The 13316-nt window shown below is 35.4% G+C and overlaps 2 pseudogenes across 1 annotated transcript; one reads left to right on the top strand and one right to left on the bottom strand.

Moving 5' to 3' along the window:
* Nucleotides 1-623: 623 nt before the first annotated feature.
* On the top strand, nt 624-5805 carry LOC108313487 (annotated as a pseudogene).
* Nucleotides 5806-6097: 292 nt separating this feature from the next.
* On the bottom strand, nt 6098-6694 carry LOC108313486 (annotated as a pseudogene). Its single transcript, XR_005202394.1, has one exon. The product of XR_005202394.1 is annotated as a peptidyl-prolyl cis-trans isomerase FKBP2-like (transcript).
* Between the last annotated feature and the right edge of the window lie 6622 nt (nt 6695-13316).

Here is a 13316-nt window from a genome sequence, read left to right as displayed (position 1 = left end):
TGTGTTTTAGTAGGTATATAAAGCCAAGTATGAAGTAATTTGTCCATGGTTGGAGGTTGATCAAAATGATTTTAGAATCTAGGTTTTTAAAAATAGGACAGTAGTATAACTACCACAGTAATGGATGAGGGAAGTCAAACTCCTTTAATAAGCATAAGTACCGTTATTATTAAATATGAGTCAATCAGGAGATGAATGACATCATTGTCCATCGCTCTAGTATACAACTTTCAAATATATTTCCCAAATATATTGGAGAAATGAAATTATTTGAAGAGAAAAAGACAAGTTTTTTAGTCCAATGAACAATTTATCCTTTCAAACAATTGAAAAACATAATAATTGCTATGATTTTTCAAAGTGAACCAAAAATTTTAACGAAGTAGAATATTATATATTTTTGGTTATCAAAGTCTTCTGAAAAATTTACGATTCATGAGCAAGAAAATATGGTTAATTAACAAATAATATATTTATTCATTATTTGATATTAATGCGAAACATCAGTAAATAATAGGCTACTGGATGTTGATCACTGGCAATTTGCCTGTTTTATAATATAGTGCATGCTTCATGGAGTGAGTGGTGGAAAGATTTGTATTGCATTGCATGTTCTTTTTACGATGAAGAAACACCACAAAGAGGCTGTAAAGACTACAACAGGGTTGTTCCAAATTGAACAAGTTAGAAAGAAAAACAAATTGGCAGTCAAAGGGTGAGGGAAGTGATAGGTCAAAAACAATGCCAGATGTCCTGATAGGGATTATTTTCTCCACATGAATTCGAAAGTGGGAACCCTGCAAATACCCTGGAATAAAAACGAACCAGGGCAGAGTTGATAACAACATATAAACATTTCAGCTCATCAATTTGAACAGCCACTGTAAATGAGTGGGATTAAGTTGTTATACAGTCCTAATCAAAACATAATTTGCTTTGCTCTTGTCATTTGGTTAATATGCATTTCTTCCACTTAGAGGTCATGGCAGCTTTCATGACAACACCAGAGGCTTCTCTCAGACACAGCCAATAATTGAAAGGGCAAGATCTTCTGAATGGGTAGCAAAGTTCAGAGAATATCTCTAATAAACCTCAGCAGTGAAAATAATTTCCCTAGTCATTTTATATTTGACCAGAGGGATAAAATTCAGAAATAGGATTTAGTAATTCAAAATCTATTATGAAAGTGAATGGACTCCTAATTAAACTAATTATCTTGTAATTATTTCAAATGCTTTTCAGTGAACATGTCACACTCAGAAACCAGAAGGAAATCTGATTTTATGCACAAACCTAGTTGCGTCATTCAATGCATTTGGTCCTGGTAATCAGAATGCCAGTCCATGAACTCCTCCTTCAACCATGTCCTCTCCTCCTAGCCTTCTCTCCTCTCTTTGCCTTCTTCTTTCCTCTGGGAATAGCTTTCAACCTTATAATCTCAACCTCGTCCACTTGCTTATTTAATCATAATGCTCCTAAAATCCACATTTGCAATAAAATGAGATACTGAAAAATTTCTCATTTTTCACTATCGCAGAGCACACTTGAAAGACAGGAAATCCCTTTAAGATAGCTCTATTAAACGTGCATCAGAAAGACTCCAAACCATCAATCCTATAAGACTAAAAAGATGCCATATGAAAGAAAATATCAATCCTCTGACATATGCTGACTGCTGAAGTCAAATATCCCACACATTCACCTATGACACCAATCAATTTTAAGATGAACCTAAATGATTTGTCTATCTTAACCCAATTAAAGATTTAATCCCTTAATAGAAATATGGAATTTGAGATAAGAAACCAGGCAGAATAGATGATTTATTAAATGTATTAGAAGGCGAAAAATAAACTAGGAATCACACAACTATGTGTTATCTTTCATTCTGATTATGACTATAGAAAATGAAATGCATATTTTATTATTTATATATATATATCAAGTCTGATATTGTTTATTCAAAATAAACAGATTAACATGTTATTATGTTTTAAACCTCTCAAAAGTATTTGGAGTTAAAATTATTCTGGGTTTTGAAATTTCTGAACTGAATTAAATGCTATCAAAACTTGTTTTATTTTTCTTCCTTTCATTAACATAAGTGTTATGTTGAACCTCTTTTATCTGTCCTTGTATAACAAGAACTCAGAAAGGTCCCTGGCTTTGGGTCACTTGCAGTTGCACATATCAGTTAATTTTTGATAATTACTATTACTCTTCAGGGGTTTAAATTCCCTGTTTAACCCAAAAACTCAAGCTTATATTTAATGTAAGGCTTCTTCTCTCCCTTTCAGTTGAGGTCATAGCTACGGAGCCCATCTAAGAGGATTGGTTAAAACCCCAGGTTTTGCTTGTGTCGTGGTTTTGTTTTATTTACCACTTCTCTTCTTCTTTTGATATGGCAGATCCTCCTTATTTGAGAGAAAAAGAATGCTTAGAGATGGCAATTTCTTTATATCTAGATAGGGTTTTTTGCAGATCTGCCTTCCTTGTCAATATCTCTGAGTGTGACAAGCATCTAAATAGTTTCTTTTCCAAGGGCTGTGTCAATGGAGCCTTTGGAATCTCCCCTGTTAGATGCATGCAAATGCCCAACCAGATTTGATAATTACGCACTGTAATTCCCCAAGGTTAACTCTCTGGTAGCCTCTTATAAACTACTTTTATCTCCTGCCTTCTGGAAATATCCCTCCAGATAGAGGTAGCTCAGGAAGCTAGCTCTCCAGGTTGGGACCACATCGAGACAGCACATTCCAGTTATGTTCCATGGCATTTACTTGGCTCAGAGGAAATATATGCATTCATGTCAAAGCATAATCGCTTCATAGCTTATGAGATTGTCACTGAACAAGTTGAAAGAATGCCCTGTGGAGTTGTACAGCTGGGTGGCTCTGCTGGCCATAACAAATGCTGAAAATGCCAGCAACCTCCTTCCATTTCAGGAAGCTCCAGAAAATCTCCCATTTTGACCCTAGAGAGAACTAAGAAAAAATAGTTATGGTTCATGCATAATCTAGACTTTCTTTTCTATGCAATTAGGGAATGTGGTCTGCTGTTTTTTAATGAAGTTAATGAAGGTTGGCTATAGTTTAGCAAGTTGTGCATGCCAGCGTCTAACTGCACATCTCTTTCTAATACTGGTGTGGTTCTCCAATATTCATACTGTTTGGAACTGCAGTCAAAACATTGAGAAAAAATAGTAAATGCCCCATTCAGCATCCATTTACGTTAATAAGTAAATGTCATTTTGGTGCAGTTATGTTTTACAGCATGTGTTGTGTGTTGTTTAAATACACTTTACGGTTTCAAGGCTAATGCTGCGAATATCTCTCGATTAATTATGTTTGATTCAGGTTTCAAGCTAATGCTCTTTATCAGATTTAGACAGTTTTCTTTATTCCTACATTGCATTTGTCTAAATTATAAGTTGTTCTTTTTTAGAAAAACCTTCCTCTACATCTATAGACATGGCCATCTGGATTTCATCCATCAAGTCCATTGGTATGGAGAATAGCATTTGTTCATGATACATATTTTCAATCACTTAAGAGTGCTGTCAGCTGCAATTAAACAGAAAATAAAACTAAGAATGACTGAAGTATTTTTTTTGCTTCAAGTGAGAGTAAGTTGAGAGATGGCAGTAGATGAAACAGATCATTTCTTAAACATGGGATAAAGGATCTTTGGTCATATTTTTACTATGACATTTTTAACTTATTTTAATGATGTCACCCTCATGCTTTTATCTAAGTGTTTGAAGGTAGCTACGAGAGCTTTGGAGAACACGTCATTATTCAGACAAAGAAGAGACAAGGAAGAGTGGTCCCAGAAAGTCTATTTGATTTCATTGAAAGAGAACAACCTTTCCAGGCAAATGCTCAACCAGATTTGATAACATCTCATTGGCCACAAATATGTTCAAATGGCGTGCTTGCAAAAGAAGATGAGAAAGGGAAATAAAAAAAGGAATTGCTTACTAAATAAATAGCTTTCATTGGCAAGTAGAAAGTGGGGCGTAAATATTAGGTAGGCATGCCTAAAACTTGTCTAGAAAATCATCCTTAAACTTCTGGGTTATGATGAATTTTATGGCAATATTCTTCTAATTTGCTATGTAAGATATTTAAAATATTTTTAAATGAATCTGCACTCTGTTGCCCACACTGTGGTCTCAGTCGATAATATGGGGGATACTGAAGCACCTCTTATGTCTTATTTCTTCTCCCTCGGCTGTTATGTAATTTTCTCTGATATGTTAAAGTAATGGGTGATACTACAAAAAGAAATTTCAATTACATACGAGTTTGGGATGCATGTATGATTTTACAGCATCAAATTGGAGTAGGGGAAGCTTTTTGTATACTTGCTGGAGAGGAGGAATATGTATAGTTTATAATCATTTGACTCCAAAACTTTTATTAAAACCAATTTTAATTTTATTGTGGGGTTAACATTTTTTTTTTTAGTTTATTGCACTTAAGCTTATTTCAAAAGTTTCCAAGATGGGTTGTAGAGTTAACTTTTACCATTAAACAGATGTTGATTCCAATTACTCTGTTCATAAGAATTTTATCGAGTTTCTTTTTGCATTTCATATCTGTTGGAGAACTAATATGCCCTAAATTATAGTGAAAACTTGTTTATTATGAAATTATATGTAAGTTTTTAAGCAAGAAATAAAAACATGGAGTGCACATTCCAGCACCCCACTTCTCATATCTCAGTACCTGCCTCATCATGGGCAAAACATGAATGTGATCATGGTTTTTGGAGGTGTGTCAGAAGGAGGGGGCTATTTAAGTGAATGTGTGGGATATTTCATTGATGAGGACAAATGGGTCAACTTGCCACATATTCATAATCACCTCGATGGACATGCTGTTGCAGTAACAGAATCCTACGTGTATGTTGCAGGATCAATGGAGCCAGGGTTTGCTAAAACTGTAGAAAAGTATAACCTGAATTTGAATACTTGGGAGCATGTTTGTAGTCTGATGACAAGAAAGCATTCTTTGGGCTAACAGAAGTCAAAGGGAAGCTCTATAGCATTGGAGGACATGGCAACTTTAGTCCTGGTTTTAAAGATGTGACTGTTTATAATCCTGAGCTTGATAAATGGCACAACTTGGAATCGGCACCAAAGATTCTTTGAGATGTCAAAGCACTAGGCATTGAAGACCGGTTTATGCACATTGCTACCCGCACTCCTGTGAACCGGGACGCTGAAGATGGACTAAAGGCTGTAATTACTAATATGATACAGAGACTTGACAGTGGCAAGATATGCAATCTTTGCCACTTATTGACAATTACTGCTTTTTCTAAATGGCTGTGGTCAATTCAAACTTTTATCAGACAGCATCATGTTGTCCCAATTGTTATTATTTAGAAAACGAAGAGGCAGTAAGAAAAATTGCCAGCGAAGTGTCTGATGAGATCCTTGAAAGCTTGCCTCCGGAAGTCCTAAGCATCGAAGGAGCAGCCATTTGCTATTACAAAGATGATGTCTTCATTACTGGAGGTTGGAAAAACAGTGATGATATTGATAAACAGTATCGGAAAGAAGTCTACCGATACTGTGCGGAGAGGAAGAGGTGGACGCTTCTTCCTCCTTTGCCACAACCTCGTTGTAGAGCCACTGCTTGTCCCGTGAGGATCCCATATCGGTACTTGCACGGCACACAGAGATATGCTGTGCCTCCAAACCCAATGTGGCAGAAGGACCGCCTCAGACAGATGCAGGAGATACATCCTCGCGCCCTAAGCACGCCGCGAGTGCCAAGCCCTCAGATTGAATGCTAGGCTCTCTCAAGCGTACAACTTAAAACTGTTATACTCGTTTCGTGAAGCTGAAGCTATCCAGGCTGTTACTTGAAAAAGTATGTCGATAACTTATTATCTACATGAACTGGTTATTACCCCATATAAAGAAAATACAGTTAAAAAGTAAAGAATGGGAAACTCAGTTTAATACATGGTCATTTTGTTAGCTTGCAGTCTTTGTCTTTGGTTTGTTTGTGCTAGCTAAATAAGATCTTATTAAAGACAAATGGGAAAATCATATTTTTTGAGGGGAGGGTCCTCTAAGTTTTTTTTTTTTTTTTTTTTTTTTTTAAACAGTCTGGTCCCTAGACAGGGGCCTCTCCCCAACCCCTCCCCAGTCTGGCTACAGCTCAGATGGTCGCTCGATTTTGAGCAGCTCCACCTCGAACACCAGGGTTGCACCGCCTGGAATCTTTGGGGGAGCTCCCCGCTCTCCATACCCCAGCTCAGATGGGATCACTAGTTTGCGCTTACCCCCTCACACATCCCCAGCAGCCCCTGGTCCCAGCCCTTGATGACCTGGCCTGTGCCAAGGCAGAAGACAAAGGGCTGGCTCAGGGGCAGGCTCCCTGTCAAACTCCGTCCCATCTTCCAGCTTTCCCATGTAGTGCATGTGCAGGACATCCCCTTTACGAGATTTAATGGGACAGTGATCCACCCGCTTCTTGACCCCTATCTGCAGCTTCCTTTTGACCTCAGCCCCCGTGGCTGTGGCCACGGCGCTCAGACAGATGGATAGTACTGTCAGCACCTGGGCCCAGCTCAGCCTCCTGTCTCTGGCACAGACTCCGACCGACCTACGGCTGAAGCCCCGCCCCCAGTGCCTGCGCTCCTCCCCCTCTGCTTCCGACCCCGCTCTATGGGACATACACATACACACGCCACATTTCTTTCTTCCATCATCGGCTGATGGACACAAGTTAATTCGATACTTTTGCACCTGTAAATTGTGCCCTGATAAACATATGTATCTTTTTGATATAATTACTTCTTTTCCTTTGAATAGATACCCAGTAATGGGATTGCTGGATCAAATGTTAGATCTACTTTTAGTTCTTTGAGAAGCCTCCATACTGTATTCCATAGAAGCTGTAATTTACATTCCCATCGGCAGTGCATAAAGCATTCCCTTTCATGTCAGAAACAATATGTATTACTTTTTGACTTTTTAATAATGGCTGAGATAAAGAACAATCTCATTGTGGTATTAATGTACATTTCTCTGATGATTAGTGATATTAAGCATTTTTTCCTGTTTCTTGGCCATTTGTATATCCTTTGTTTGAGAAATACCTTTTTATATTGTTTGTTCACTTTTTAATGGGATTATTTGTTTTCTTCTGGCTGATTTGTTTTTCATTGCAGATTCTAGAGCTAAATCCCTTTGCCAAATGTATGGCTTGCAAATATTTTCTCCCATTCTGTAAGTTGTTTACTTTGTTGGTTATTTATTTTGTTGTGCAGAATCTTTTTAGTTTAGTTAGGTCCCATTTATTTGTGGTTGTTGTCATTGTATTTGCTTTTGGGATCTTAGTCGTACATTTTTGCCAAGGCCAATATACAGAAGAGTTTTTCTTACGGTTTTTTTCTAGAATTTTTGTGGTTTCAGGTCTTGGGTTTAAGTCTTAAATTCATCCTGAGTTAATTTCTATATACAGTGAGAGATAAGAATCCAGTTTTATTCTTCTGCATGTGACTATCCAATTTTTACAGCACTTAATTGAATAGGGTGTCCTTTCGCCAGTGTATGTTTTTGTCTTCTTTGTCGAAGATTTTGTCTTCTTTGGTTGTAGGTATTTGGCTTTATTTCTGGGTTCTCTATCCTGTTCCTTTCCGTTGGTCTATATGTCTATATTTACACCATTAGCATGCTGTTTTGGTTACTAGGGCCTAGTAGTATAATTTAAAATTGGGTAATGTGATCCCTCCAGATTTTTTTTTTTCTTGCTTAGGATTGCTTTTGTTATTTGGGCTCTTTTCAATTCCATATAAATTTCAGGATTGTCTTTTTAATTTTGTGGAAAAGTAACATTGGTATTTCGAAAGGAATTGTATTGAATCTTTAGCTTACTTTGGGCAGTATGGTCATTTTTACAATATTTACCCCTACAATCAAGGGCATGGGATGGTTTTCCATTTGTATGTGTCATCTATAATTTAATTTATCAGTATTTTGTCATTCTCCTTATAGAAATCATTCACCTCTTTGGTTAAGTATATTCCTAGGTATTTGATTTTGTTTGTAAATATTTTAAATGGGATTGAGCTCTCAATTTAACTATGGTTGGTTATTTTTGCTGCATAGCAGTGCTACTGATCTATGTACATTGATTTTTTTTAACTTGAGATTTTACTGAATTTATTTATCAAATTTTGGAGTCTTTTGGAGAATCTTTAGGATTTTCTAGGTATATGATTATAGCATCCACAAACAGAGATTATTTGACTCATCTTCTCCAATTTGTATGTGCATTATTTATTTATTATGCCAGATTGTTCTGCCTAGGACTTCCAGTACAATGTTAAATAGAAATGGTGAATATGGACATCCTTGTCTTGTTCTAGTTTTTAGCGGGCATGTTTTCAACTTTACCCTTCAATATAATGTTGGCTGTGGATTTGTCATTGATGGCTCTTTTTATTTTGAGGTATGTTTCTTCTATTCCTACTCTGTTGAGGTTTTTACAATAAGGGAATATGATGCTGGATTTTATCAAATGATTTTCCTGTGTCTATTGAGATAATCGCTTTTTTGTGTTTAATTCTATTTATGTGGTGAATCACTTGTATTGACTTGTGTATATTTAACCATGCCAAATATGAAACTCACTTAGTGATAATGAATTATCTGTTTGATGTACAGTTGGGTTTGGTTTACTAGTATTTTGTTGAGTATTTTTGCCTCTGTGGTCATTAAGGATATTGGTCTGTAGTTTCATGATGCTGATGTTGTTGCTGTTATCTCCTTTCCTGCTTTGGTATCAGTGTGATAGTGGCTTCATATAATGGGTTAATGAGAATTCCCTCCTTCCCAATCATTTGAAATAGTTTTGGTATAATTGATACCAATTCTTCTGTGAGTGTCGGGCTCAATTCAACTTGAATCTCTCTGGTTCTGGACTTCATTTTTTGGGGAGACTTTTATTATTGACTAAATCTCACTGCTTGTTATTGGTCTGTTCAAGATTTCTATCTCTTCCTGATCCAAGTTTAGGGGGTTGTATGTTTCCAGGAACTTATCCATTTTCTCTACATTTTTTATTTTGTGTGCATAGAGGTGTTCGTTGTAGTCTCAGTTGGGCGAGGTGGCTCACATCTGTAATCCCAGCACTTTGGGAGGCCAAAGCAGGAGAATCACTTGAGCCCAGGAGTTCGACGCAGGCCTAGACAACATAGGGAGACTCCATTTTTATCAAAAACAAAAAAATTAAAAAATTAGCCAGATGTGGTGGTACATGTCTCTAGTCCCAGCTAACTCAGGATGGCGAGGTGGGAGGGTTGCTTGAGTCCAGGAGGTCGAGGCTGCAATGCGCTGTGATTGCATCACTGCATTCCAGCCTGAGCAACAGAGTAAGAGACTACTAAAGAAAATAGTAGTCTCAAATAGTCTTTTATATTTTATGATATCAGTTGTAAGTCTGCATTTTCATTTCTGTTTGAGATTTGAATCTTCTGTCTTCTTTTTCTGGTAAATTCAGCTAATGATCTATTATTTTATTTTTAACTTTTCAAATAACCAACTTTTCATTTCATTAATCCTTTGTATTGCTTTTTGGGTTTCAGTTTCATTTAATTTTGCTCAGGTCTTTGTTGTTTATTTTCATATGCTTGTTTTGAGGTTGCATAGTTATTGTTTCTCTGGTTCCTTGAGATGTGACATTAGGTTGCCAATTTGTGATCTGCCATTTTGATGTAGACGTTGAACACTATAAACTTTCCTTTTATCACTGCTTTTGCTGTATCCCAGAAGTTTTGATAACTTTTGTCACTGTAACTCATTTTGAAACATTTTTTAGTTTCTGTCTTGATTTCATTGTTGACTAAGAGATCATTCAGGAGCAGATTGCTAATTTCCATGCATTTGTATAGTTTTGAGGGTTCCTCTTGAAATTGATTTCTGGTTTTATTCTGCTGTGGTCTGAGAAGACAGTTTATATGATTTTGATTTATTTAAATTTATTGAGACTTGTTTTGTGGCCTATCATATGGTCTCCCTTGGAAAATGTCCCATGTGCTGACGAAAAGAATGCATATTCTTGTTTAGGAGTAGAAAGTTCTATAAATGTCTGTTACATCCATTTGTTCTAGAATTTAGTTTAAGTCTAGTGTTTCTTTGTTGATTCTTTCCTCAATAATCTGTTTAGTGCAGTCAGTAGAGTGTTGAAATTCCCTACTATTATTGTGTTGCTGTTTCTTTTTCTAGGTCTGTTAGTATTTGTTTTAGGAATTTGGGAGCTCTGGAATTAGATGCACATGTATTTAGGATTGTTATATTTTCTGGTTGAATTGTTCTCCTTAGCATTATATAATTACCTGCTTTGTCTTTTTTCCTGTTGCTCCTATATAGTCTGTTTTATCTGATATAAGGATAGCTACCCCTGCTCATTTTTTTGTTTCCATTTGCATGAAATACTTTTTCCACCCATTTATCTTGAGTCTGTAAGAATCATTATGAGTTAGGCATGTCTCTTGAAGATAGAAGACATTGGCTTATGTTTTTTAATCCATTTTGCCAATCTATATCTATTAAATGGGACACTTAGACTATTTACATTCAATTTAATATTGATATGTGAGATAGTTTGTGTCATCACTTTGTGTGTTACCTACTTGCCTTGTTTTCTTCATTGTGTTACTATTTTTTAAGCCCTGTGAGTTTTATACTTTCAATTGTTTCTGTACTTAAGAATATCAACCTTTTGTTTAGAACTCTTTGTAGTATTTCTTATATGATTGGTCTCTTGGGGACACACTCCATCAGGACTTACTTGTCTGAGAAATACTTCATTTCTCCCTTAATAATGAAACCTGGTTTTCCTGGATACAAATTCTTGGCTGAGAGGTATTTTGTCCTATCTAAAGACAGGACCTCAATCTATTCTGGCTTGTACAGTTTCTACTGAGAAGTCTACTGTTAGTCTGATTGGTTTTCCTTTGTAAGGCATCTGATGCTTTTTCTCACTGCTCTTAAAATTCTTTATTTCACATCAACTGTAGATAGCCCAATGACTATATGCCTTGATGATGTCTTTCTTTTGCAATAAATCTCCCAGGAGTTCTTTAGACTTCTTATATTTGGATGTCTAAACTTCTACCAAGACTAGGGTAATTTTCCTTATTTATTCCTTCAATTACATTTTCTAAAACTTTTTGCTGTTTCTTCACCTTAAGGAAAACCTATGGTTCTTATATTTGGATGCTTTACATAATCTTATATATTTTTTAGACACTTTATTAATTTCTTTTCATTCTTTTTCTCATTTTTGTCTGGCTGGGCTAATTCAAAACTTTGTCTTCAAGCTCTGAAATACTTTCTTCTTCTTGCTCTAATCTATTGTTAAAAATTTCCACTGAAGGTTGTAATTTTCTAAATATGCTTTTTATTTCCAGAAGGTCTTTCTGGTTTTCTTTAAAATATCTACATCTTTATAAAATTTTTCATTAATACCCTGAATTGCTTTATTTGAAATTATTATGTTGGTTTTCAACTTTTTAATCGACCTCACTGAGCAATTTAATAATCAACAATTTTGAATTCTTTTTCTGGCATTTCAAAAATTTCATTTTGGTTTGGATTCACTGCTGGAACATTAGTGTGATATTTTGGGTATGTTATAGAAGCCTTTTAAAATATTGCCTGAATTACTTTTTTCTGGTTGCTTCTCACTTGGGTACACTATTTCTTCTTCTTTTTCTGAATTTATTTTTGATTTGACTGAGTTATTCTAAACTTTTTCCTCTTAATGATGTGACTTTAATGTGTATAGTTTATGGTCACCTAGCTTTGACTATGGATGCTTTCAGTGGCCAAGGCTCTGTATCAGTTTCTTGCTTATAGAGAATATTTGTTTGATGGCTTTTTTAGATGTTGGTTGTAGCAGTGTGCTGGATATATGAGTAAGCTCCCTGCCTCCCATGAGGCCGAAATGGTAGAGATCCCATGAAGCATAACTTGTTTCCCAGTGGCATGCACACTTTTATTTCTTTCTCAGTATTTTTTTCACTGGATTAAGTAGTCCTGCCTTCAGGCCAGTAGCAGGTGCCCACGGATAAAAACTGGCCTCAGCTAAAGCCAGTGTTTATATGCAATACCTCAATGGTGAGCAGAAGCCCCAGTTTTGACAGAAGCATCTGAGAAAGCTCTCAGTGTAATGCACTGAGGTCTTATCAGGAGGAAAGTAGAAAGATGCCTCAGCTGTCCTTCAGATTACCAGGAAAGCAATCTACCTCCCTGTTATGCTCCTGTCTTTGTCTTCTGGCTATTCAGATCAGAAAGGTACTTCTTTTCATCTGTTGGAATGACTTTTAGGTAGATAAACATTTCTTTATCTCAAATAAATACTTAGGAACATTTACTTTTAATCCAAACAATTATTTGCTATTTTATTTTGAATTGTTATTCTTAACAATCTATTTGCTACAGAGGAAAACGCTAAAATTTTCGCCTACCTGATCAATTTTAATGCATCATTTATTAAAATAAAACTCTTTTAATTTGAAGTTTTTATGTTGGTGAGAATCAATTTTATGGCCCTTTACTCTATTTCAATATCAGTCTATGATTCAGTGAAACAGTTTTCATTGTTGTAACTTTAAAATATGCTTTTATATTTAGTCTTGCCATTCAAATAATATTTATTATGTAAAATCATACTATAGCAACTATTGTTTTACTTACTTAAAAATAATTATCAAGTTATTCATCTTTTAATTATTTCATATGAGCTTCATATTTTAAAATAATTTAATTTTGAATTACATTGTCTATTTTGGACAGTGTTTTTTTAATGTGAAATCTTCCATTTCAAAAACACAGTAGTTCTCTTAATATTTTCAACTTTCCACTTGTCTGACTAGCTTCTTCTCTTCCTTCTTTCCTTCCTTTTTTCTTCTCTTTCTCATTTCTTTCTGTTAATTTTCAGGCTAAAATTATTGGTTTATTTTGCTTTTAATAATCATCATGTATTTTTTCTTGATCAATGATGTTTTGTTTGTATATGAATGGATTTTTTTCTACTGTTTACTGTCCACCAACTTCTTTTATTGAGATTCCAGCTCATCTCCAGATGTTTTCTTGGCAAATGTTTAACATGGGCAAACTAAATAAGCCATCACAACGCATTCCTTTATTACTAAAAACATACTTTGGATGACTCCCTCAAGGGAAAAAATATTGCCAAAATAAATTCTAATAATAGTTAAAATCTATAAGTTATTACCATTTACCAGGCCCTACACTTATTGCTCTACATATATTAACTCATTTGTTC

This window comes from Cebus imitator, unplaced genomic scaffold (genome assembly GCF_001604975.1).
Source record: "Cebus imitator isolate Cc_AM_T3 unplaced genomic scaffold, Cebus_imitator-1.0 Scaffold138, whole genome shotgun sequence".
NCBI lineage: Eukaryota > Metazoa > Chordata > Mammalia > Primates > Cebidae > Cebus > Cebus imitator.
The sequence above is the reverse complement of the archived record's forward strand: the minus strand, read 5'-3'. Positions and strand labels throughout refer to the sequence as shown.